Source organism: Eriocheir sinensis, chromosome 23 (genome assembly GCF_024679095.1).
Source record: "Eriocheir sinensis breed Jianghai 21 chromosome 23, ASM2467909v1, whole genome shotgun sequence".
NCBI lineage: Eukaryota > Metazoa > Arthropoda > Malacostraca > Decapoda > Varunidae > Eriocheir > Eriocheir sinensis.
The window spans coordinates 11158426-11184294 of record NC_066531.1 but is presented as its reverse complement, the minus strand read 5'-3'; the positions used below and the strand labels follow the sequence as shown (position 1 = coordinate 11184294).

Below are 25869 nucleotides of genomic sequence, written 5' to 3'. Positions count from 1 at the left end.
TTTCTGATCAGCATAGTTGTGTCCTGTCATTGCTTCTGCTCCAGCTTTCCCCACTGTGTAGGATTCATCAGCATTTGGTGCAGTATTAGCAACTTTACCAGTAGAAATACAGACAAGAGATTCATACCCTTGATATGAGAACGGGGAATGTGTAGAAAGCCAATTAATGAAAGTTTCACAATCCTGACTGTCACGTGCTGTTCTGGATGGACGTAAATCACCATGCTGGTCTGATGTGCTGTTATGAACACCACAGAAGTTTCCCAGTGCATTGCAGATAGGAACACATTTTGGAGTTACAAAGACCCATTTGGTCACAGTGGTATCAGTTATTCCCCTACCACGAGCCAGTTCACCAGATGTCTTCAATAATCTCATGAGTTCTTGCTCAATTATTTGGTCTGTAAAATTCCCATTCCAAAATGTATCACTTCTCCGTATTGTGAAGTAACCATGCTTGGGGAAATTTAGAAATTCAGTTTCACCCATGATTTCAGGTAGCCTCTTCATTGAGTCAAGATACAAACGTGATGATTTAGCATAAGCAGTATGGCCTGCTGCATGGAATATCGGGATCATTTACTCACAGCATGAAGATGCAAATGACAGGCTTCTGTGCGCTCTGCTCTGATAAAGAGCATAATTACTTGCACCTGCTTTAAATACTGGATCCATAACGTGCCTGTACGACTTTGTCTAGCAGCATCTGCCATGAGATCATGTAAAATGTGAGTCAGCTGCTGAACTACCTCTTCATTCATAATGCTACTCATGTCACACTCCCTGGCAAGGAGCATTATTTGAACAGAGCAAAACTGACTGATATCCATCCCAATCAGACAACCTGGTGTCTGTAGTAAGATCCTCACAAGAGCAGCTGCTGTGAGTAAATGGGCACGAAGAGCTCTTGCATATGCATGCCCTGTCATCATATGATTCACTGTGTTTGGCGCATAGACTGTCTGCCACAGACTCTCCAAACCACTACCGCCCATTATGTAGCCAATAGATCCCATGAATGACATCAGAAGGTGAAACCCACCAAGCCTGACTACTGTGTTCTTGAGCTCAGGGGAGGCCTTAACAGCTTTGATATACAGTGGCTGGTCAAATGTCAAGACACTTTCCCAAAAATGGTTGATGGCTGAGATGGAGCTTGGTTGATGAATGGAAGAATTTCTATCTTGCTTTTATGATTATTGTCCCCTGTGACTGCCACCTGCATGAATCCACTCCAGGAAGGACACTCTGCTGCAGGAATAGCTTGGGAAAAACTAGCAAACTATATACTATCCAGAGATTTAGCCAGGTTCAACAGGGCTGGGAGTGGTTGAGAGGGTTCAGGTGGGTCAGTTATGACTGACTTCAGTCCTGCAGATTTAGGTTTTTTGTATGGCTTTATGGGCACATGACTGAACTGTCCCATCTGAACTACAGATCTGATACTGGTGGACCTTTGTAACAGAGATGAAACCTGATCTGTTGCTGCTGGGGTTACACATGCAATGCCACCCATGGTATGCCACGTGGCATGACATGTTAGAGTGCGAACATTTATATCTACATTGTCAAAAATAAAATTGACTAGATCTCCAGAAAGGTAAAAAAACTGTTCTCCTTTTGGTAAAAGGGCATCATATAGTCTTTGAACCTCCCTGTAGTTATCTGCAAAAGATAAACTACCGAGAAGATCAATGAGTTCACGTGACTCCAGTTTTCTATTAATATACACAGATATTCCTAGCAAAATTGGTGATATGAATGGACGAGGTCTGACAGCAGATATTATACTATGGCCAATAGCAGTGCGACGTCTTTCTGCTACTGCTCTGTCATTTGATTAAGTCTTGATTATCACTTCTAGGAGACGCCTTAAGCCCCAAATACACTGCCGAATTTTGGCCACGAACTTGACGCCGAATCGGTTCGTGAAAAAATTCGGCGACCGGTTCGCCGACATGACCAAGATTCTTACAGTTCGTGACCATTTGGCGACATGTCGGCGAATGCTCAAGACAATTCGGGGACAGTTCGGAGACATGTCGCCGACTATTCGGCGTCCAAGTCGCCGAGCTCAAAATCTGAAATGTTTTTTTTTTTTTTTTTTTTTTTGTCGCGGAATAACTGACGACAAGTCTTCGAATTGTCTTCGCATGTCCCCGAAGTGTCGGCGACATGTCGGGGACAGTTCTCCGACAGTGCCAAGATTTCTGACAGCTGATCATCTGATGCCCATGTGGCATACAAGAGCACGGGAATCCGCGCCTACCTCATGGACTACTACAACACCCGGGGAGCAGTGGCCTGGCAGGACAGAATTGTGGGCGAGTAAATACCATGTGTGGTAATATGTGTAGTAATATTTTTTTTTTTTTTACGTTGATTGCCTATTGCGCCGGTAGGCATCTTCCCGGTGGGGCCTGATGGTCGGCCCAAGGCTTCTTCCAGGTGGGGCCTGATGGTCGGCCCAGCCCGTTCTGGCGCAGGCGAGTGTTTATAGTGGCGCCATCTTGCATTGGCTCATGCTGCCCCCCGGAACTCGTTCTTGATTCGCTTGGACGGTTTCCTCTAGAGTCCGGGTTGATGGGTGGTCTTCAGGACAGCATGTGGGTAGTTATAAGCCACTCGGCGGTGACTGAAAAATCCGAGTGGTAGCGTGGGGATTCGAACCCGCGTCGTCCATCACGCGGTGAATGTGGGCCCAGTACGCTACCACCTACGCCACCGCCTACCCTGTATGATAGTATGTGTAATAAAATGTATAAATGTGACTTGTTTTTGTTTTACTCTCCTACAAATATTTTAGAATGAATGAATGTTTACGTAATATCAGTAAACAAACCAGTAACTGAAAGAAGAAATAAATTTAAATAACTGAAAATGAAACAAAGGTTAAATAATGGCAGAATAATGATATTAAGAAATAAATAAATAAAGAAATAGTAAATTAATTATGAAATAAATGAAAATGTTAGTTCCATACCTATTTTATATATTCATGATTCTTCTTGTTTTTCATATTTTCTTGTTTACTTTTTATTATTATAGTATTATTTTATTCCGTGTATATGTGTGTGTGTGTATATATATATATATATATATATATATATATATATATATATATATATATATATATATATATATATATAGAGAGAGAGAGAGAGAGAGAGAGAGAGAGAGAGAGAGAATCCATAAATAGATATATAGATAGATAGACCCCCATGTACACCTCCCACCGCGACCCGTTTGCCGTGTCGTGATTTATTCGCCGAATATTCGGGGACATGTCCCTGAATAGTCTTGGCCATTCGGCGACATGTCCAGCATACAACAAGGCCAGCATACAACAAGGCCAACATTATGCTCGGGTTCATAGCGAGGAAAATCGAGTGTAAAACACCAGACGTGATGCTATCCTTGTATAATTCCGTGGTAAGACCGCACCTCGAGTATGCAGTGCAGTTCTGGTCTCCCAATTACAGAAAGGACATTGCTTTACTGGAAAGGATTCAACGACGCGCCACAAAGATGATTCCAACCTTCAGGGCTCAACCGCACGAGGAACGACTCAAGCGACTCAATCTCTTTACATTGGAGAAAAGACGCCTACGAGGGGATATGATTCAAGTCTTCAAGTATCTAAAAAAGTTCAATAACGTCGATTACTCCAAATTCTTTGAACTGCAAACCAACTCAAGAACTAGAAATAACGGTTTACCCATTCGGTCGAGTCGATGTAACACAGACATTGGAAGGAGTTTCTTTTCAAACCGAGTCATCCGCCACTGGAACAATCTTCCCTTAGAAGTAGTAAATGCGAATACCATCAACTCCTTCAAATATAGAATCGACCGTCATTTCGCTGCGTCGGGAGTAAACTGAATAACGAGGGGCTTCCATCTGCTCCTCAACATCGAGGTGCTTTCATCTGCTCACCAAGCCCCAAGTGGCGGTCGAGCAGATTAAATCACCCAAGCGGGCGACCTCGTAATGAGCCAATAGGCTTTCTGTTGCCTGTATTTCCATGTTTCCATGTTTCCACCCACTCCTTCCCCTTCTCTTCATTCATCCCCTTCCTTGCCTTACCCATCTTCCCATTCACTCTCGTCCATCCATCCCCGTCCTTTGCAACTGCACCCATGAGGAACTAAATCAAAGATGTGTTGTTCGTCATATGCACTTTAAGGAAAAATTCTGAATAAAATGAAAAAGGGAAGAACCTACAATTGCAGGAACACCTCGGGAATGGCATGGCTTCACTTATATTACTGAAGACAAACTTATTTGAAAACCCTTCCCTTTGCAATCTTGAAACTGCTTGTTTCGAGGGTAAAGCCAAGATTATAGAAGTAAATGGTGGTTTAACAGCACATGTCGGCCCTAATTTTGACCCGAGCTCTGCCTGCGGGTGAGGAAGCTAGAGTGATGTGGCCTTGCAAAGGGGGGTAGGTTATCTCCCCCGCGCGTCGTGCGGCTGTGTCAGATACCTCTGTAATATGAGTATGGGAAAGTGGGGTAAGATGAACCGTAGGGTAAGATGAACCACCCCTTGCGATCACGTGATCACAGATTGCATCAAGCTCTAATGCTGCACAACCAAACCAGTAGTCACCACGTGTCTCTGGTAGCAGCGAGACGTTCCTGTGGAGTCTGTCAGTTTTTACAGCAAAAAATGTTTCTTCCATTGAAAAGTAAAATATTGGAAGCCGAGAATATCGTCAATTACTCTGGTATGTATTAGTCTTACTTTTGTTGCAAATTGCTGGTGATTAGTTTAGTATTTGATAATTCTTCTGTCCATGTTTTCGATGGTAACGGTTTGTATTAACATATTTACAAACGATTCATTCAAAATGGCCGCGGAGGGGTAAGATGAACCTTTAAGTTTGGGGACAGATGAACCATCAGTTCATCTTACCCATCATGTGTGAATGATTATTTTTAATCCTCATTGTAATCTATTTGATATCAGATGCCGCGAAAGTACATCAGAAAAACGGGCCGGGCCCCTGTACCCCTCGATGTGATGAAAAGGGCCTCCGCTGCATTCGACTATGGAAAAAAGAAGAAAGAAAGAAAAGAAAAGGGCCACAAAAATAATGACTGATACGCCAGTCCGGGATGAAGTAGCAGCAGAGAGAGAAGAAAAATAGGCCTCCAAGGCGAATAAAGAAATTGTGAAGAATTTGTTTGGTAAGAGACAGAAGTCAGCATCTATAATGCCACTTCGGATGATGATAGTGAGGACGATGCATGCGAGACCATGGATTCACTTACACAAGACTCTGATGATGATATATCGGATGACGAGTTAATGGAAGGCGGTTTCGTGGTAGTGAACATTCATAGCATGAAGGGAACCACACAAAGATATGTCGCAAGAGTCGACGTAATCGACGGTGATGAAATCGAGGGAGTTTTCATGAAGAGAATCCCGGGACACAGGCCCATTGAAAGCAAATAGGCCTTCATAATCGACCACAATGATGAAGCATCATTCGATAAAAAAGATATTTCGGTGACACTACCAGCTCCGAAAAACTTGTCTGGTAGTCTGCGAAAGTCGAACCAGTTTGTGTTCCCATGTGACTTGGGAAGATTCAATCTCTCGTAGGCCTGTTGATGGACATAAGTGCATTTTGCTAAATTTTCAAAAGGATGTATATGTACTATTGATACATAAAAAAATGTGTAATATCCTCTTTTTTAAAGGCTTTAAAAAGGTGAAAGCCTTATCAGGAGAATATCAATTTTGTTTATGGTTAAAGGTAAATGACAGCTGCTCAAATGAACACTGACAGAGACAGGGTCACGTTACCAGGGAAGACCCCAGGTCGAAAAATCTAAAAAGTGGTTCATCTTACCCCACTTTACCCTAACTAGGAGCTCCGAGCCAAAAAATATATTCAGTCCTCAGTCACACACACACACATACACACACACACACACACACACACACACACACACGTACAGGGTAATTCAAGCAAACATATCTAAATTGAAAATGACCGTATCTCGCTTATTTCCAAAGTCAAGTTTTTTATTAACAATCAGCAGCGGACGGGAAAAAAATTGATAACCCGACGGGCCTGACGTGTGGGGTGGGCAGTGGAGAGAGAGAGAGAGAGAGAGAGAGAGAGAGAGAGAGAGAGAGAGAGAGAGAGAGAGAGCAAATCATCCGTCTACTGACCTGTATGTCCTCACTAAACTGAGGGAAATCACGAACGGTAGGTATAATAATTTATGAAGAGTAACGAGCCTCCATTATGGGAGGTAAGGGTTGCATATGATTTGCGCTACACTGTCGTGCCATCCTGACAAGATGTTGCATCACTTCCACTGTACCCCTCCACTAGTGCTTGCTTCGTGCCTACGTGTGGAGCACACGTAGGCACGAAGCAAGCACTTAACGGGCATGAGTAAATCTTGTGTTTACACTTGTAATATTTGCTTTGTTTTGTGTATGCAGCTCAGCGTTTAAGGAAGTAATTGTTTTGAATCCTCGTAATCTTCATTTTCAAGAAAATAAAAATGTATGAGAAATGCATTGTAATTCTCAGACAACGACGTTGTTTGTTAACGCGCATCGGATCCGGGGACGAGTAGGTTTCATTGCTTGTTTCTCCAACAGAAGTTCAGTCATCTATAGGCGATGGAAAGTTTTCAAATTCCGCCATAATCAACTTTACTTTTTAACTCTTAGCGGGTGATATTTTCTCAAATAGTCTCCAAAGCAAATACCCTTCACTCATCGTTAATCAAGTCATACTGAGTATACTATTCTGAGTAGACCTCGGGTAACCTTGTCCCAGGGAATCTACCCCAACGGCCGGTGGCAACACTGCAGGGTGGCGCACGGCTGCCTGAGGTGACGGAGCTCACATATGAGGAGTCCGGCGGTAGTGGCGCATGCCCTGTTATAAGTGTAACCATCACGTACCCTTTGAGGCTCCTAAATACTCTTCCGAACGCATGTGACCAGTTGTTGTGTCGCGTGTAACCTAGACTGACGCAGCGACGGAGGGGCAGCCTGAGGGACCGAACACCGATTCCTGGTAAGTACTTCCGTGGGTTGTCTCGTAGCAGCACAAGAGGTTTGTACTGATGTTGTAGCAGTCACCGCTCGAATCGCGTGTTCCTTCCCCTCAGTGACACAAGAAAACGGGGTGCTGCAAAGAGAGACTAAGATTCTCAGTGTTTTCATGTAATGTCCATCGTCACTGTGTCTGTCAGTCTGTCTTGTCGCGTCTTCATCGTTAACTTTCCTTGTATTCGTTTACCTTTGACTGTCCGTCCACGTTCTCTTGTTGTCCACCGTTACACATTGTTATACACATACACCAACACTTAAATGTTAACCTACACAAACAACATTCACACAAACGCATACCCACACAAACACCTTTTTTTTGTGTTGTGTTTGTCTTAATGACTTGTTGTATTTTTGTGCAATAAAGCAACCCTAACGGATACTGAGTTTCATTATCCGTGAACCGACTAGCACTTAGAACACTCGCTACCACCAACAATTGGTGACCCTGGAGTGTTGCTATGGTTCAAGGTGGCTTATAGCCGGTGCCGTTTTAAGGGCACTCTCTCCTAGAGTGGAGGACCTGGGCAGGGTAACTTGTCCATTCGTCCGCCCTCTCCTGGGGCACAAATCCTCACCTCCATTCGGGGTTCGTGGGGCTGAGCACTCAGGTCGGGAGAAACATTACGCCATAGGCGTAGTTGCCACCTTCAGGGTTTTCCCCCGCCCTCCCCTAGGCGCCTTCTGCGCCTTCCCCAGGCACCCTCTGTGCCTTCCCCAGGCACCCTCTGTGCGCCTCTTCCAGGCACCCTCTGTGCGCCTCTTCCAGGCACCCTCTGTGCGCCTCTTCCAGGCACCCTCTGTGCGCCTCTTTCAGGTTCCCTCTGTGCGCCTCTTCTAGGCTCCCTCTGTGCGCCTCCTCCAGGCATCTTCAGCGCCCTTCAGGCATCTTTTGTGCCCCATGGTGCTTCTCCCGGCGCTCACCCACCCACCCCCACCCTTCCTCCTCCCTGCTTTTCTGCTGGTCCGGCGACTGAGACACGCACATCGTGTGACACACTACACAGACTCAGTGAACACTCAAACACAGTGCGACATATTACTGAGACACAGTGCCACACACTCAGTGTACACGCCACACACAGACTCATTGTACACGCCATACAGACAGTGTATACGCCACCACACACCGCAGACTCAGTGTACACGAAAACACAGTGTGACACCCCACTGGGATTACTAGCTGCCCCCTGGATTAACCACCGCCTCCTGGATCTACCACCGCCCTCTTGGATTATCCTACACTTGTGGATCTATGTGTACAGTGCAGTGTGTCCAGCAACAGTTCAGTGCAGCAAGTCCCCAGCAACAGTTAGTGTCACAGTGTTCCCACTAAGTGTACAGTGTTGTTTTACAGTGCTTTCTTGGACACTGGTTCACTCCCCGGGCCACTGAGGTCCCTAGCACGCGCCAGTGCCTATACTACACGCAGTTCGTTCTATTCTCACGGACTGCCGTGGCTCCTGGCCCGTTGTACGCCAGCGCCCTTGCCAACACCGTTCAACTTCACCATGTCTGACGACGACAACTCTTCCGCTGCGGCGGCGGTGTCCTTCAAAGCGCCGCCCTTCTGCTCACACGACCCGTCCATATGGTTCTCGATTTTGGAGTGCGGATTCAAGACCGCCAAAATTACTAACAGCCTTACTCAGTACACTCACGCTGTTAGCCTCCTGCCCGCCGACGTCCTTCCACAAGTCTCTGACGTCATCGCCTCAGCCTACAACTCTGAGCATGCCTATGAAGACCTGAAGACTGCCCTACTCCAACGCCTTCAGTCTTCTGTCGCCACCCGCCTCCGTGAACTCCTCTCCAAAGAAGAGTTGGGTAATGAGAAACCGACGGACCTCCTACGCCGCATGAAGCAGCTGCTCGGCGAAAAGTACCAGTCTTTCGACCCAGACTTGTTCAAACAGCTGTTTTACCAACGTCTGCCCCCTGCTGTCCAGCGCAGCCTCTTCAGCGTTAAGGACGACCTGAAGCCCGACGCCATTGCCAAGTTAGCAGACGAATTCATGGCAACTCTACCTGGACCGGTAACTTCCTCAGTGTCTTCCGTCGTCTCCGAAAGGACCACTCAATTTGACGAACTCGTCAAGCAAGTCTCCCTGCTCGCGACGAAAGTCACCTCTCTTGAGGAGCGGCTCGATCGCCTCCGCTCTCGCTCCCCCACTCCTCACCGACGTCGGCGCCGCTCCCGTTCGAAAAGCCCAGGACTCTGCTGGTACCACAAAAACTTCGGCGAGAAAGCTACGAGGTGTACCACCCCGTGCACTTACAAGGCGTCAAACTCCAAGGACGAGCACTAGTGCAGCATAGCGCTCGTCATCAACCCTCAGCGCTGCTCCACCTTCATGATTGCCGTTCCAACACAAAGTTCCTGATTGACACCGGCGCTGATGTCAGTATAATCCCAGCAACCGCCAGTCAGCGAACTCTACCTCCACTCTTGCACCTGTACGCCGCCAACGGTACCAAAATACCTGTCTACTCGCGACACACCATGCAAGTGGACCTTTACCTACTGGCCCCGGACCAGGCGCCCCATCTCTCCGTCGCCGAAACAACACCATCTGCACCACTCCGCACCAGGAAGATATCGTTCCTTCTATGAAGTCACTGGGGGGGAATATCTGTAGCAGTCACCGCTCGAATCGCGTGTTCCTTCCCCTCAGTGACACAAGAAAACGGGGTGCTGCAAAGAGAGACTAAGATTCTCAGTGTTTTCATGTAATGTCTATCGTCACTGTGTCTGTCAGTCTGTCTTGTCGCGTCTTCATCGTTAACTTTCCTTGTATTCGTTTACCTTTGACTGTCCGTCCACGTTCTCTTGTTGTCCACCGTTACACATTGTTATACACATACACCAACACTTAAATGTTAACCTACACAAACAACATTCACACAAACGCATACCCACACAAACACCTTTTTTTTGTGTTGTGTTTGTCTTAATGACTTGTTGTATTTTTGTGCAATAAAGCAACCCTAACGGATACTGAGTTTCATTATCCGTGAACCGACTAGCACTTAGAACACTCGCTACCACCAACAATGTTTCTGGAATAAGAAAGTGAAAGGATTGTATCACCTACAAGAGTACTTCCTTCCGTGTATAGTTATGTGAGCTCGTAAATTCCACCGTCGGTTACGACAGAAACGGCAAATCGTGTATACTGCCCCTTTTCTCCCCCCACCCCTTGTCGTTGCTTTTTTACATAGCTCAAATGGCAATTAGCACTACCCCAGCTACCATCCCCTCCCTGTCTTTGGCTTTACAGTGCCTAAAGTCAGGGATCTCCATGACCAATAACCCAGGAAAACTACTGTTGTACAATCGTGGTACACAAGTGTTGACACTGTCCACTGAGTTTCGTTCACCGGCCCCGACTTTAAAATATATACACCGCATGGAAAGAGGCTAATGTTCAGATATGTCACCACATATACACTCTCCATAATTTATTATATATGAATTTGTCAGTTGTGCACACTGATAACAAGTTTGTAATTTGTGGAGGAAAATGTCTCTTTTTACATTTCGTTCAAATTTAGTCAAGGACAGCTAAAGTTGTTTACAAGGCTATTATGCATTTGAATAAATGTTGTATTCATTCCTGCAACGTCCTCCCTAAGAAAATACGAAGAAAACATTGATAACTTGCACAAATATTCTGATATGATCTAAAAATATATAATGATGAAACCATTTAACTCTCGCTTGACAATGTTATGTAATGACGTCATCGACCATGCCAGCCGGCGCATTTAGGAAACTAGTAGGCTATTGTGAATTGAATTACAAAGCTATTATTTTGCATTTAAGAATACTAAGCGATTCGTTTGCATTTATGAAACTAAGCCATTACTTTGCATTTACGAGTACTAAGTTATTATTATGCATTTAAGAAAACTGCTATTATTTTGCAGTAACTTTTTTTGGTCAATTTACGGTTTCACCCAACCAACGATTTTCTCACGTGGTTCATGTTTTTCTAGTGATAGATGTAGAGAATTCCGTGATTTTGTTCCTCATTTCCGTCGCAAATGTCTACTTTTCGAGTTATGCCTCTTTTCAAGTTATGCCTATCCCCTTCCCTAAACGATCTTGGGGGACCTGTGGGAACACGGGGTTTTTTGGTTGGGGAGCATGAAATCGACTAATATGCATTTTAAATGAGGTCGAGAAATCAACAGAATCGCATTAGAACACCAGTGAAAAGGCATAGCCTACATTTGTTTTAGTTGGAGCGGGGAAGCGGCCATTGTGATGTAAGCAGTGTTGCCAACGATCCGCTATGGGTGAACATCCCATCCTGATCTGCGCATGCGCGGACTTTGTTTACATACACAGGGCGGATTATTTTCGGCACGGTACCGTGTCTTTTCTCGCTTACTTATTGTGATCTGTCCCACCCGAGTTTATATTTGTTTTTTATGAAAGTAAATGATGACGTATGTTTTGAATTTGGAAAATGCGTGAAATATGAAAGTTGATTCCTGCACCTCTTGTATGTCAGCAAATGTGATAAATGAGATAACCTGCACCCCTTGTATGTCGGTAAATGTGATAAATAAGATAACCTGCACCACTTGTAGGGGGAGGTGGGGCAAAATGGCATGGGTGGGTAATATGGACCACCCCGTTTTCTGTGTTTTTAGCTTCTGCCAGCTATTGATAATGATATGGACTTACTCCTCGGCTCATTAGTCAGCTGTGACATCGGGGCAAGTTTGGACGCCGTCGTTTGTTTGTGTGTGAAAAATCCCAGAATATTTTATCACCAGCTGATCTATTGGTAAGGGTCTGATAAAATCGTGTTTATAGGAGTACTGTGACTCATAATTTCATGTGTTATTGCATGATTCTTTGGTATTACTCTGTGCATGAGTCTGACTACTGAAACATTTTTCTGCACCGCCATTGTTCCGCTGAGATTGTTGTTAACATTTTCATTGCCCTTGGGGCAAAACGGCCCACTTAACAATAATAATTATTTTTTGCTGCTAACTAACTCACAACTTCAGTGAACAAAGATAAGGACAAAGTGTTCTCTGTTTCTTTTATATGAATATTAATTTTATGTTCAGGAAGGTAATGTCACTTTTCGTTTGTGAGTTCATGTTGTTCATGCTATTGAGCAAAATAACAATTATTTTTGTAATGCATTAAGAAAGAATTTCACTTTCACTTGTGAGTAGTTTCATGAGAGTTCATTGGTGTTCATGCTATTGAGCCACAGATCATTTATTTTTGTAATGGAATAAGAACTTGATGTTCAGGAAGGTAATATCACTTTTCATTTGGAATTCATTGTTGTTCATGCTACTGAGCCTAAGAGCAATTGTTTTCTAATGGAATAAGAACTAGATTATTTTAGTTTTGTTAAGTAATCTTTCTAATGTGATTATCTGTCAAAACGTATGTTTGGCATGTTACCAAGCATTTCCATATGAGGTCCATTTTGCCCCATAAGTGAGGTCCGTTTTGCCCCGACCGTTGTACAAAATGGTCCACTTGTCGCTATTTTATTTTTTTAATTCATGAGTAAAGGATCCAAAGTAGTTCTTCCAAAGAGAGTTTATTTTCTTTAATGATGAATAAGATTGCAAAAACACCAGCTATCTCTGAATATACTACAAAATTGATGCAAAATCTGGAGTGAAACCTTAAGGGTGCCGTTTTGCCCCACCTTCCCCTGTGTCGGTAAATGTGATAAGTGAGATAACCTGCACCCCTTGTACGTCGGTAAATGTGATTGGTGAGATAACCTGCACCCCCTGTACGTCGGTAAATGTGATAAATGTGATAACCTATACCCCTTGTATGTCGGTAAATGTAATAAATGTGATAACCTACACCCCTTGTATGTCGGTAAATGTAATAAATGTGATAACCTATACCCCTTGTATGTCGGTAAATGTGATAAATGTGATAACCCTTGAATGTCATCCTGGAATTTGGCCATTCTCTCATAAAAACTAGCATGCTGTATTGCCGCCATATTGCCTGGACAAACTAATATCAACACTCTGTGATAGTAAACATTGGGTTCTGCGCATGCGCAGATCAGGATCGGATAGACTAAAATACATTGATGAGATTTATCGCCACGCCGGGCTGCCCACAACATTTCCTCCCGTCACTCCAGAAACACAGGTGAGGACCGCGAACTTGTTTTCCACTGGAATACCTCAGATTTGCTACACTTTTTTGTGCTGTCTGTACCGCCGGTAGGGTTTTTTGAGGGGTGTTATAGACGGCCCCAGCCTGTTAGTGGCGCAAGCTAATTTTATTTATGGTGGCTGGCGTGATGTATGACTTGCTTGGCCCATGATGCCTCCCGGTGCTCCTCTTGACCGAAGTTGCTGAAGTTAAGGTTGATTGAAGATCCGGACAGCATGCCAAGTACCTTCCCACCCCTCAACTTAACCACAGCCTCTTTGACCTCAACCAGAGAGGATGAACTCTCGTCAATGGGTGGGTCAGCATCCACCACTTGTAACCCAGCAACTGGAAGCTGCCGACGTGGAGAGTCCACCATGTACAGCTGCTCAAAGTTCTCAGCCCAACGTGCCCTCTGCCCATTCACGTAAGACACGAGGCAGCCGTCAGCTTTTCGGATAGCGCTCACCTGAGAGGGAGACATGGAGCGGAGCTTCTTCAAGGCTCGGTAAGCAGGTCTAAAGTCATTTGCATTCAAATGTCCCTCGACATCCTCAGCGAGACCTCTGACATGCCTCTCCTTGTCTCTCCTCAGGAGAGCTCTAGTTCTACGCGACAAATATATATTTGTCCTCATTCCCAACAAATCTGGCAGCGCGACTCTCCTCAATATTATCCTACGTCTACACCGAGGCAAAGGCACTCCTAGATCTCAGGCGCTCTCAGTGCACTCCTCGGCATCTTGCAGAGTCTTACGTTTGAAGGTATCCCACTGTTCTACAGGGTCCTCCAGAGTGCTGAGCACATTGAACCGATTTGAGTCACTGCATACTCCTGAGCACATACCAGGTCCTTCAGCGTCTCGAGATGGAGCACAGTAGTGTTGCATCTCGAGATTCTTTTTGACCTAACATGAAGCTTGACTGTTGCAACAACAAGCCTATGGTCAGTTGCAAAGAACGCAGCACTCCGGTAAACCCTGCAGTTCTGAAGGATCCTCCAACGAGTATTTACGAGAATGTGGTCGATCTCCTTAGCTACACCTCCGGCATCGCTATATCAAGTCCAGCGGTGCAGCTCTCGTCTCTGGTACCAGGAACCCGCAATTCTCAACTTTCTGGATTTTGCAAAATTCAGGAGGAGAGCTGTTGATGTTCCTGGTACATTTGCGGAAACGAGTTCCTCTTCCTGTTCCTGTGGTAAGCCTTCCCTCCAACCGGCAACGTCGCAGTAGTGCTACTCAAGTGTTGTTGTGAATAAACGATGTTCGTCGTGTTCGGCTGTGAGTAGCGGAGAGGTTCACTGCTATTCAGGAAGTGTAAGGGAGGCTTTATCCATAATTAAGAGGTGGAAATAAATGTAGCATGTGTATGTAACACATGTTAAACCACTACAAAATAATAACACCAGAGAGAAGACGAGGCGTATTATCAAGAGTCGAGACTTTGATGTTCCGCTCCTTCATCAGCATTCACGTGTAAACGTGTGCACTCTCTCTCTCTCTCTCTCTCTCTCTCTCTCTCTCTCTCTCTCTCTCTCTCTCTCTCTCTCTCTCTCTCTCTCTCTCTCTCTCTCTCTCTCTCGATGGAAATCCGATATAATTTTCTCACTTTCTAAGAAATCCGGCCACCTGTTATTAACCAGTCTCTCACATACCTTCGCAACCACACTAGTGAGTGATACCGGTCTGTAATTTAATGGGTCCGCTCTCTTGCCTCCCTTAAAAATCGGTACCGTACTATGTTTGCTCTCTTCCAATCTTGTGGTACCTTTTCTTCACTCAGAGAGGCACTCATTATGGAGTGCAGTTTCTCTGCAAGTTGATCACTACATTCTTTCAAGATCCACCCTGATACTCCATCCGGCCCCGTCGCCTTTCTTACATCCAATTTGTTCAAACTTTCTTTGACCTCCTGCACCGTTAACTGAATCTCTTGCATAACCTTTCCTTTTTCTTGGCCCGGGGGTTGTACAAATTCTTCTTTTGTGAACGTTCTATGGAAGCTGTTATTCATCACCTCTGCCATCTTTGCTGGGTCCTCATATGTGGTTTCATCCATTTTCAGTTTATCGATTTTTTTCTCTATTCTTTAATTGGCGTTCACACGTCTATAAAATAGTTTGGGTAGATCTTTTCACTTGTCGATTATATCTTTTTCATATTTCCTTTTTTCTTCTCTTCTAATCTTTGTATATTCATTCCTTGCTTGTTTGAAATCGTTCCACGAGTTAATTCTTCTTCGTCTCCTCCATCCTTTCCAAGCTTCCTCTTTTCTCTTTCTAATTATCTCGGATCTCTTGTTAAACCACTCCTTTTTACCAACATCCTTTTTGGCTACCTTGGGGACATATCTATTTTCGGCTTCCTTGTATAGCTTTAAAAACGCCTCCCACTTATCCTGTGTACTCTTGGCTTTGAACAGCCCACTCCAATTTGCATTTTCAAAAAAGGTTCTCATGCTAACAAAGTCACAGTTGTTGCTTCTCCCAATTTTGTGATTTTCTTTTCGGTCAATCGTTTTATTTTCTGATACTTCAAAGTCCACAACCTCATGGTCACTCTTCGCTATTGGACAATCTACGTTAAGATTTTCTATTATTTCCGGCGCCTTACTAAATATATACCAGGTCTAGTCTTGATGCCTCGCCTTCTTTCCCGAATCTGGTATGTTCCTTGATCCACTGAGTCAGCACATGTTCCACTGCCAGTCGCAGTAGTCTTCCTCCCCACGACTCGTCTGCTCCCTGCGTCTCCCAATCCTCCCATTCCACCTCCATGCAGTTGAAATCACCCATTATAAGTATTCTCTCACACGCCCTCAACATTTCATCCTTGCAACTCACCGTCTCTTGTATCATTTGTTTATATTCCCGCAACCGCATACGCTTGTTCATGGGGGCACATACCCTACTACATAATGCCTCCTTCTTCCTTCAGCACCCACAATTTTCACTTTCAACACCTCTGTCAAGCCTTCACCCTCAATTACCTCCTCCACCCTAATGCCTTTTTTAACCATTAACATCATACCTCCTCCCTGTTTTATCTTTCTGTCTCTCCTCCATATGTTGTTTGCACCTTCTCCAATCCCCACCACCTCAATTGAGTCACAACTTAGTTTCCGTCAGCCCCACAATATCAGGTTCTTTGTCTCTCAAATAGTCGTTAATTCTATCTACGATGAAACTATTCCATTAATATTCGTATATGTCACTTTCCACCCTTTCTCCTTTTCTGTTAGTTTTATTCCCTTCTTCCTCTCGACCCTATGAACTACTTTCTCACTTTCATATCCATTACTCTCCAAAAAAACTCCCTCTTCTCTTCTTGCGATCTCTTCTCATTTAAATCACGAACCTCACCTCTAAAGGCGGCTTTACACCTGGCAATTCGCGGCTGGCAATACAGGCGCGGCAGCATTTTTGGTCTGGGTCTGGGTCTGGGAGCTCTTCTCGCGGCAAGTTCTCTGCAGCTGAGCGTGTCCGTCTTGTATTGCCGACTGGCGGCCAGGTAAACAACATGTCGGCGCCAATAAAACAAGAAATGACAGATGCAGATAACAATATTTGGAGCCGGGAGGCCGAGGTGGCATTGCTAGAGGAAGTGAGACAGCATCGACACTTGTGGGACCCACAAGATAAGCTCTACAAGAAGCAGAGTCTGCGCAAAACAACTTTTGATGGAGTGGCAGCAACATTGCGGGATAAGGAACGTATAAGGAACGGTTATTTTCGTGTATTATATAATCACACTATGTAATGCCTGGGAGTTGGGATGGCATGTTCCTCCCTTCTCCTTTGTTGTTAAATGCAACAATAAACAATCAGTCAATCAATCAATACTACTTATGATAAAACTCGTTTACTAAAGTATTTCTACAATATTAGGCTGATGGACCAAACTCATTGTGGTTTTAAGATATGGTAGTAGCCTTTTGGGGTGTCTGGGGTGAATTCATGCCCTTGCATTTACTAGCAGTTTACGTCTTGATGCTCCCGGCGGCTCCTCCCACGTGTGAAGGTACTTTCTCCCGAGAGCACCCAGACGGTCTAGCCGCTAGATCGTCGCGGCTGTATTGCCGGCCAGGAATTGCCACGTGTAAAGTGTGTGTGTGTGTGTGTGTGTGTGTGTGTGTGTGTGTGTGTGTGTGTGTGTGTGTGTGTGTGTGTAATTCACCACGACCTGATCACGAGTTGGACTCGTAATCGCCAGCAGCAGGTACCCTCCCAACATGAGCAAGTGCTCTTTATCGTCGATCTATGGGTAATGTTAGGACCTAACACCACACACCCCATCCCCTTTGCTCAAGGGGGGATAGTAACCACTCCTAGTCAACGGAAAGAATCCGGCCTGAGCGGGCTCGAACCGTCGCCCTGTCAGACCGTGAAGCCTGTGTGTGTGTGTGTGTGTGTGTGTGTGTGCGTGAGAGAGAGAGAGAGAGAGAGAGAGAGAGAGAGAGAGAGAGAGAGAGAGAGAGAGAGAGAGAGAGAGAGAGAGAGCAACTTCAGCTGGCCGTGCAATAAGCCGGAGAGCCTTACTGCACCCACACCTCACTATCACCTGCCATCCTCGTCCATGTAGCTATCCAGTCTACTCTTAAACCAAGCTATCGTCGATGCACTAACTATGTGATTGCTTAGTCTATTCCATTCCAGAGAGAGAGAGAGAGAGAGAGAGAGAGAGAGAGAGAGAGAGAGAGAGAGAGAGAGAGAGAGAGAGAGAGAGAGAGAGAGAGAGAGAGAGAGAGAGAGAGGCGGGCCACACCTGTCATGGAGGTGGGCGGAGCTTGAGAGCCAGCCGTCAAATCAGCGAGGAGTGCGGCGCAGGGCTAGAAAACCGTACCTACCTTCGTAAATATATAAAGGATGTATAAAGGAATTGTAATGTACTGTAGTCATGCCCTGCCTGTGATTCTCCCGTCTCTTCCCTGCTGCAGGATAATGTCTGAGGGCGGCAGTCGGGGCGACGTGGCAATGAGGGCGAACGAGAACGTCCACAGGTCGGGGGTCACGCCGGAGGAGATGGCGGCCGGCTACGACGAGTGGTCCGAGAACTACGAGGAGATGGTGAGAGAGAGAGAGAGAGAGAGAGAGAGAGAGAGAGAGAGAGAGAGAGAGAGAGAGAGAGAGAGAGAGAGATTTACATAAATTTACATAGAAAATAAGACCACACAGACCCCATGGTCCAGACTAGGTGGTCTGTCCTTAAACCTAAGTGATTTTACATTAATCAGATGGCTCCAAAACGTTGCTTTTCTTCTCTAGTTAATATTAAGTTCAAGGAAGTGACGGTCGAGCTTGTTTTTAAAGGAGTCAATCGTGTTACACTGGACCACTGATGGTGGGAGCTTATTCCATTCTCGCACTACAACGTTGGTGAAGAAAAATTTGGTGCAGTCTGAATTTACTTGTCTACATTTGAGTTTTGTGCCATTGTTCCTCGTTCGCAAAGTGTCATCGATCATAAACAATTTTGTTCTGTCTACATTCGTGAAACCATTAAGTATTTTAAAACATTCGATCAGTTTTCCTCGGAGGCGACGTTTCTTAAGAGAGAACATGTTAAGGGTGGAAAGCCTTTCTTCGTAAGATTTGTTGCGCAAGGAAGGGATCATTTTTGTTGCTCGACGCTGAACACCTTCTAGTTTAGCAATGTCCTTTGCATGGTGGGGAGACCAAAACTGTACCGCATATTCCAAGTGGGGTCTGACTAAATTATTGTAGAGCGGAAGTATTACATCTTTATTCTTGAATAAAAAGTTTCTTTTAATGAAGCCCAACATTCTGTTCGCTTTATTTGCTGCATCGATGCATTGATGTGAGAATTTGAGGTTTGACGCGATTTTAATCCCCAGGTCCTTAACGCACTGAACGCTTGTGAGTTTAACGCCGTGTATTTCGTAATCGAACTTCTTATTTTTTGTTCCAACTTGAAGGACCTGGCACTTGTCTACGTTAAAGGGCATCTCCCATTTATCAGACCAAGGTGAAATTTTGTGCAAATCCTCTTGGAGGCTTTGCCTGTCTTCGTCAGTAAGAACCGAGTTACCAATCTTTGTGTCGTCTGCAAATTTACCAATGCGATTATTGAGTCCAACATCCACGTCGTTGATGTAAATAATGAAGAGCACTGGGCCAAGAACCGAGCCCTGAGGGACGCCACTAGTGACCGGCGCCCACTCTGAGTTAAATCCGTCAATCACAACTCTTTGTCGTCTGTTGCTCAACCAATGCGCGATCCATTTTTTTACTTGACCGTCAATGCCTATTTGCTTTAATTTATAAAGTAATTTATGATGTGGGACTTTATCAAACGCTTTCTGGAAATCAAGATAGACTACGTCCACTGATTTGGTTACGTCATAAATTGAGAAGAGACCGTTATAAAAGGTCAGTAGGTTTGACAGGCAGGATCTTTTGTTACGGAAGCCATGTTGTGAATCCCCAATTAATGAGTGGCTTTCGAGGTAACTCACAAAATATGTCTCTAATTATTCTCTCGAGTAGCTTACCTACAATTGAAGTTAGACTAATGGGTCGGTAGTTACCTGGTATTTTTTTGTCTCCTTTCTTAAAAATCGGTGTCACGTTAGCCTTTTTCCAATCCGAAGGGACGATGCCTTGTCGCAAGGACATATTGAATACGGTAGTGAGGGAGGAGAGTATTTCGCTCTTTGTTTCTTTAAGCAGTATAGGATATACTTTGTCGGGTCCTGGACTTTTATTTATTTTAAGTGAATGGAGAGCTTTAAGGACTTCATCGGTTGTTATTTCAAAATTAGGCAATGCATGCTCGAGATTTACAATAGTACTGGTGTTGGTGGGAGCGAGAGGAATACTGTTAGTATTAAACACCGAGGGTCGTTATAACAAGGTCGAGTATATTATTTTGTCGAGTTGGCTCAGAAACCATTTGGCTTAGATAATTTTCTTCTAGAAATTCGATCATTCTATGTGACTCGCCTTCTGTACCTGACAGTGTCGCCCAGTCGATATGGGGGAGGTTAAAGTCTCCTAATATCAGTGAGTCGTTGTTATTAAGTGACTGCCTTAAGACGCTGTACATTTCAAGGTCGTCATCGAGTGATTGCCCGGGAGGTCTGTAGGTGACAGATATATTTAAATTGACTTTTGCAATGTTTACTCGCACGCACAAATGTTCAACGTTACTGTTCCCCGGTGTTTTGTTAGTGGGTTGCAAATAGCTTTTGACATAAAGGGCGACGCCACCGCCTCTACGGTTTACACGATCTTTGTTGAAGAGTCTGTAGCCATCTATGTTGTATTCGGAACTTAAATCAATATTTGTGGTGTCGATAAATGTTTCGGTTATAGCAATTATGTCAAAATTTTATGTTAGAGCAAGACATCTCAGTTCATCAAATTTGTTTCTTAGGCTACGCGCATTGAAATAAGGATTTTTAAGTTATCTAGAGGCTTGGTAATAGAGGTGGTGGTACTTGCGGGATCACGGTTACGGGTTTGTTGCGATGCACGGCGTCTATTTACACGGGTGGGGTGGGGGGACGTGGCTGTGACTCGTTTTTTGCTCGGATGACACGTACTGCGTCGTTGAGGAGCCTTCCGAATCTGGCTGCCCCGATGGGAGAAAGGTGCAATCCGTCCCTGTGGAAGAGCTCACTTTGTCCATAGAAATTGTCCCATGCGTTTAAGAACTCCACGTCAAGCTCCCTACAAAGAGTCTGTAAGCGGTTGTTTAGGCTGAAGGCCTTACTGAAAAAGTCGCCCTCCGCCCAAGTCCGTGGTAGAACTCCTGAAATCAAAATGTTAGGGGATTTAGACTTATACTGCTGGATGAGCCTACGGTACTTCTCCAGGAGTTCTTCAGACCGGGTCGTGGTGCGAGAGAGAGAGAGAGAGAGAGAGAGAGAGAGAGAGAGAGAGAGAGAGAGAGAGAGAGAGAGAGAGATGCCTTCAGTACCAAGTGCCTACGCAGATTAATGGGCTATCGCTGGAATGATTTTGCGTTATACCGGCGACTACTCCGTGAGGTCCGGGAATGAAGTGATGCGGCCCCTGGGGTACGCACCTGTAATCACCCGCTTCCCCGTCCCCTTAGATGATCTGGAAAGGCGGGTACCGTGGCCCCGCCATCACGCTGGAGGAGGCGCTGCGTTGGTACCCCCGGAGCAGCGAGCCAAGGCCAGGGTGCTGGACGTGGCCGCCGGGACGGGCTGCGTGGGCCGCGAACTCCACCGGGAAGGCTTCAGGTGGGTGCCGCAGGGCCGTAGACAGGGGGATGTCCGGTCACCATACTTAAATATCCTCCAGTCCACTGCCTTCTGCCTGCCAGTGCCTCAGCCTCAACACGAGTCCAACGCCAAGAGATGAAGACGATGTGTTGGAAATTACAGCAGCTTGTGTAGAGGCAGGGCCGCTGGGTGGGAACTGGGAGCGGGTAGGAGCGGCATTACTATAGTCCATCGACTCTAACTTAAAATGGAGCCCTGTGGCTTGGCCCGGGGAAACCCCCATTGTTTACAGATCTAGCGATGACCTGCGCATGACGTTTTGTCTCACTGTTAGTCTGTACGTTATCTATTTATGGAATTTACATACATTCATAATACGACTGCGTGGTGTTATGAATGGCTTGGGATTAGAGGGATTGATTGATTGATTGATTTAGAGTTTCTTTAATGGCGCCGCAACATCTTGGTCATATGGCACCGGGGTAATAAAATGGAAGGCAAATAATTAAAATAATCTAAGGGTGATAAATATTATTAGGAAGATAGTTTTGAAATGGTCCATTCAGATATAGCACTAGTTTAAAATATAATAAAATGTTTATTAAAAATGCATTAGTGAAATACAAAGAACTTTCTATGAAGAGACCCTACAAGAGATGGAGGATGCCCATCTCCTGCAGATACCCTATGACGTCATGTCCAGGGGTGAGCGCCTTTTCTCCCAGCATTAGGGAAAGGGAAACATTCTCATGTACATCACAACACCGGGAGAGGTACTGCTCTCGCAGATCGGGCCGACAGTTCAAGCCAACTATGAGTATCGTCTGAGCTCAAATAAGCCTCGGAGGGTACTTAAATACTTCGATCATCGGTTCCCAAACCGAAACAGAATCAACTTATTCACTGCCTGAAGACTAACCATATTTACCATGAAAGGAATAACAATAGTGAAGTGTTTCCTTTCATGAAATAATAACTAATTGTTCTTGCTGAATTACAATTAAAGAGCAAGGATTATTTAATTTATCCGATGGAAACAGAGAGGAAAGCCACGCCATCTGGCGAGATAAATTCAAAATATCGCTTCAGACCCACGTGGTTGGTTTTCTCTCACTCCACCACCGGCCTTCACAAAGTAAAGACCAAGGCACCGCAGCCCACCCATTAACTCGGACGCAGTGTGCCTTCTGTTACCTGACTCGAGGGATACTACACCCGGCAACGAGACTTCAGAGACAACAATATCTTTTGAAACCCGCTTCTCACCTAAGTGCCCTCAGCAGTTATTTGAGACAGATAGATTTTTACTACACGGATCCGGTAGGATTATTATTTGTTCGGCTGTCTGGAGGTGCTTGTTGGATACCTTCACCACCTAATAGCTGGTAAGCACTTGTTTCTTTGGGATTGTCTGACGGGTGTGTTATTCACTTTGCGAGTGACCTAACTGTTGGGTAGGGTAAATTTACTGATTCCCAACAACTACTACTAATGCTATAACTTCTACTTCTAATACTGCTACTACTACAACTACTACAGCCACTCCCACAGGCACATAGACGCTGTGGACCCGTCGGAGGGCATGATGAAGCAACGGGAGACTGGCATCTATACCAACGACTTCCTGGAGTTTATCGGCAGCGGACACTCCACCGTGCCCAAAGGTATTAGTGATTTGTTTTTTTACATCAAAGGACACGGCTCAAGTTCAACAAGAGTACAAAAAAAAAAAAGTCCGCTACTCGCCGCTCCCATAAAAGATTAAAGTAAAGAGTAGCCAAAAGAGAGGTCAATTTCGAGTGGAGAGGTGTCTTGATACACTCTTCTTGAAATAAGTCAAGTCATAGGCAGGAGGAAATACAGACGAAGGAAGGTTGTTCCAGAGTTTACCTCTTGCATAAGGGTTTTGGATAGTATAGGGATGAGCATGAGTAGAAAGTCGTGTGCAGCGGGGCCGCGGGAGGGAGGGAGGCTGCAGTAAGCATGTTCAGAAGAGCAGTCATCATGAATATATCGATAGAAAAAGAGGCAACATAGCGGCGGAATTTAAGAGGTAGAAGGTTGTCAGTAAGAGGAGGAGAGCTGATGAGACGAAGACCCTTAGACTCCACTCTGTCCAGGAGAGCTGTGTGAGTGGAATTATTGTTATTGTTGTTGTTTCATATTTAAAGATTAATATACGTATTTTTCTTATACATCTCTCTCTCTCTCTCTCTCTCAGACACATACGACCTGGTGGTCACCTCGGGGGGTATGGGCGAAGGTCATATCCCACTCAGTGGCCTCGACGACCTGGTGCGCGTCGCAAAGAACGGTGAGCGAGCGTGCGTGCGTGCGTGCGTGCGTGCGTGAGCGTGAGAATGTTTTTACAACAAAGGAGACAGCTCAATGGCGCCAAAAAAGGAAACAATAATATAAAAAAAAGCCCGCTACTTGCTGCTCCTGATAAAAAAAAATCAAAAGAGGTGGCCGAAAGAGGGGTCAATTTCGGGAGGAGAGGTGTCCTGATACTCTCCTCTTGAAAGAGTTCAAGTCGTAGGCCGGAGGAAATACCGATGAAGGAAGATTGTTCCAGAGTTTACCAGCGTGAGGGATGAAAGAGTGAAGATGCTGGTTAAATATTGCATAAGGGGTTTGGACAGTATGGGATGAGCATGAGTAGAAAGTCGTGTGCAGGGGGCCGCGGGAGGGAGGGAGGCAAGTTAGAAGAGCAGTCAGCGTGAAAATAGCGATAGAAGATAAAAAGAGTCAACATCGCGACGGAATTTAAGAGGTAGAAAACTATAAGTTGGAAGAGGAGAGGTGATGAGACACGTGAGATGCATACTCCATACGAGGGCGGACAAGGCCCCTGTATATAGATAGCAACTGTGCGGGGGAGAAGAACTGGAGGAGACGATACAGAACGCCCAACCTCGAGGAAGCTGAATTAGCGTGAGTGGAGATATGAAGTTTCCAGTTGAGATTTTGAGTTAAGAATAGACCGAGGATATTTAGTGTTGAAGAAGGTGACAGCTGAGTGTTGTTGAAGAATAGGGGATAGGTGTTTGGAAGATTGTGTCGAGTTGATAGGTGGATAAATTGAGTTTTTGAGGCATTGAAGGACACAAGGTTTCTTTTACCACAATCGGAAATGATAGACTCCAGTCTGGAGTCGTGTACTTCCTGTTGGGATGGCCTTCTATCGAAAGAAGTTGAATAATGCAGAGTGGAGTCGTCGGCGTATGAGTGGACAGGAAAGTTTGTTATTGAAAGAAGATCATTGATGAATAACAAGAAGAGAGTGGGTGATAGGACAGAGCCCTGTGGAACGCCACTGTTGATAGGTTTAGGGGAAGGACAGTGACCGTCTACCACCGCAGAGATACAACTGCCGGAAAGGAAACTGAAAATAAAGGAACAGAGAGAGGGATATAATCCAAAATAGGGTAGTTTAGTAAGCAAAGTCTTGTGCCAGAGACTCTATCGTAGGCTTTCGATATGGCTAAGAGAGGATGACCAAGAGTTAGTTAAGAGAGCAAGAAGATCGCCTGTAGAACGCCCATTGTGGAACCCATACTGGCGATCAGATAGAAGGTTAGAAGTGGAAAGGTGCTTTTGAATCATCCGGTTAAGGATTGATTCAAAAGCTTTAGATAGACAGGAAAGTAAAGCTATAGGGCGGTAGTTTTAGGGATTGGAACGGTCACCCTTCTTAGGCACAGGCTGTACAAAGGCATACTTCCAGCAGGAAGGGAAGGCAGATGTTGATTGGCAAAGACGAAAGAGTTTGACCAGGCAGGGTGTCAGCACGGAAGCATAGATTTTAAGGACAATAGGAGGCACTCCATCAGGTCCATAAGCCTTCTGAGAGTTGATGCCAGAGAGGGCATAGAAAACATCATTTGGAAGAATCTTAATAACGGGCATAAAGGAGTCAGAGGGAGAATGAGTAGGAGGAATATGCCCAAAATCGTCCAGGGTTGAGTTTTTACAGAAAGTTTGAACGAAGAGTTCAGCCTTAGAGACAGATGAGACGGCAGTGCTGCCGTCAGGTTTAAGGAGAGAAGGGAAAGAGGAAGAAGTGAAGGAGATATTTTTGGCTAGATGCCAGAAGTCACGGGAAGAATTAGAAGAAGCAAGGTGTTGACATTTTCTATTGATAAAATAAGTTTTGGTAAGTCGGATAATATATATGGCACGATTCCGGGCTGACATGTAAAGGTCATAGTTAGCGTTGTGAGATGCCTCTCTATCTTTAACAGCACGAGAACAAGCATGATTCAACCAAGGCTTTTTAGCATGAGGAGTAGAGAAAGAACGTGGAATGTGTGCCTCCATTCCAGAGACAATCACCTCTGAGATGCACTGGGCACACACAGAGGGGTCTCTCTCCTGGAAGCAGTAATCATTCCACGGGA

General features: G+C 45.1%; 1 protein-coding gene and 1 long non-coding RNA gene across 1 annotated transcript; one reads left to right on the top strand and one right to left on the bottom strand.

Moving 5' to 3' along the window:
- Positions 1-25869, bottom strand: part of LOC127002476 (demethylmenaquinone methyltransferase-like) — a 111959-nt gene that overhangs the window by 74268 nt on the left and 11822 nt on the right.
- Positions 6699-21401, top strand: LOC127002478 (uncharacterized). Its single transcript, XR_007756296.1, has 3 exons — positions 6699-7055; positions 18194-18323; positions 21337-21401. It is a non-coding gene; the product is annotated as an uncharacterized LOC127002478 (long non-coding RNA).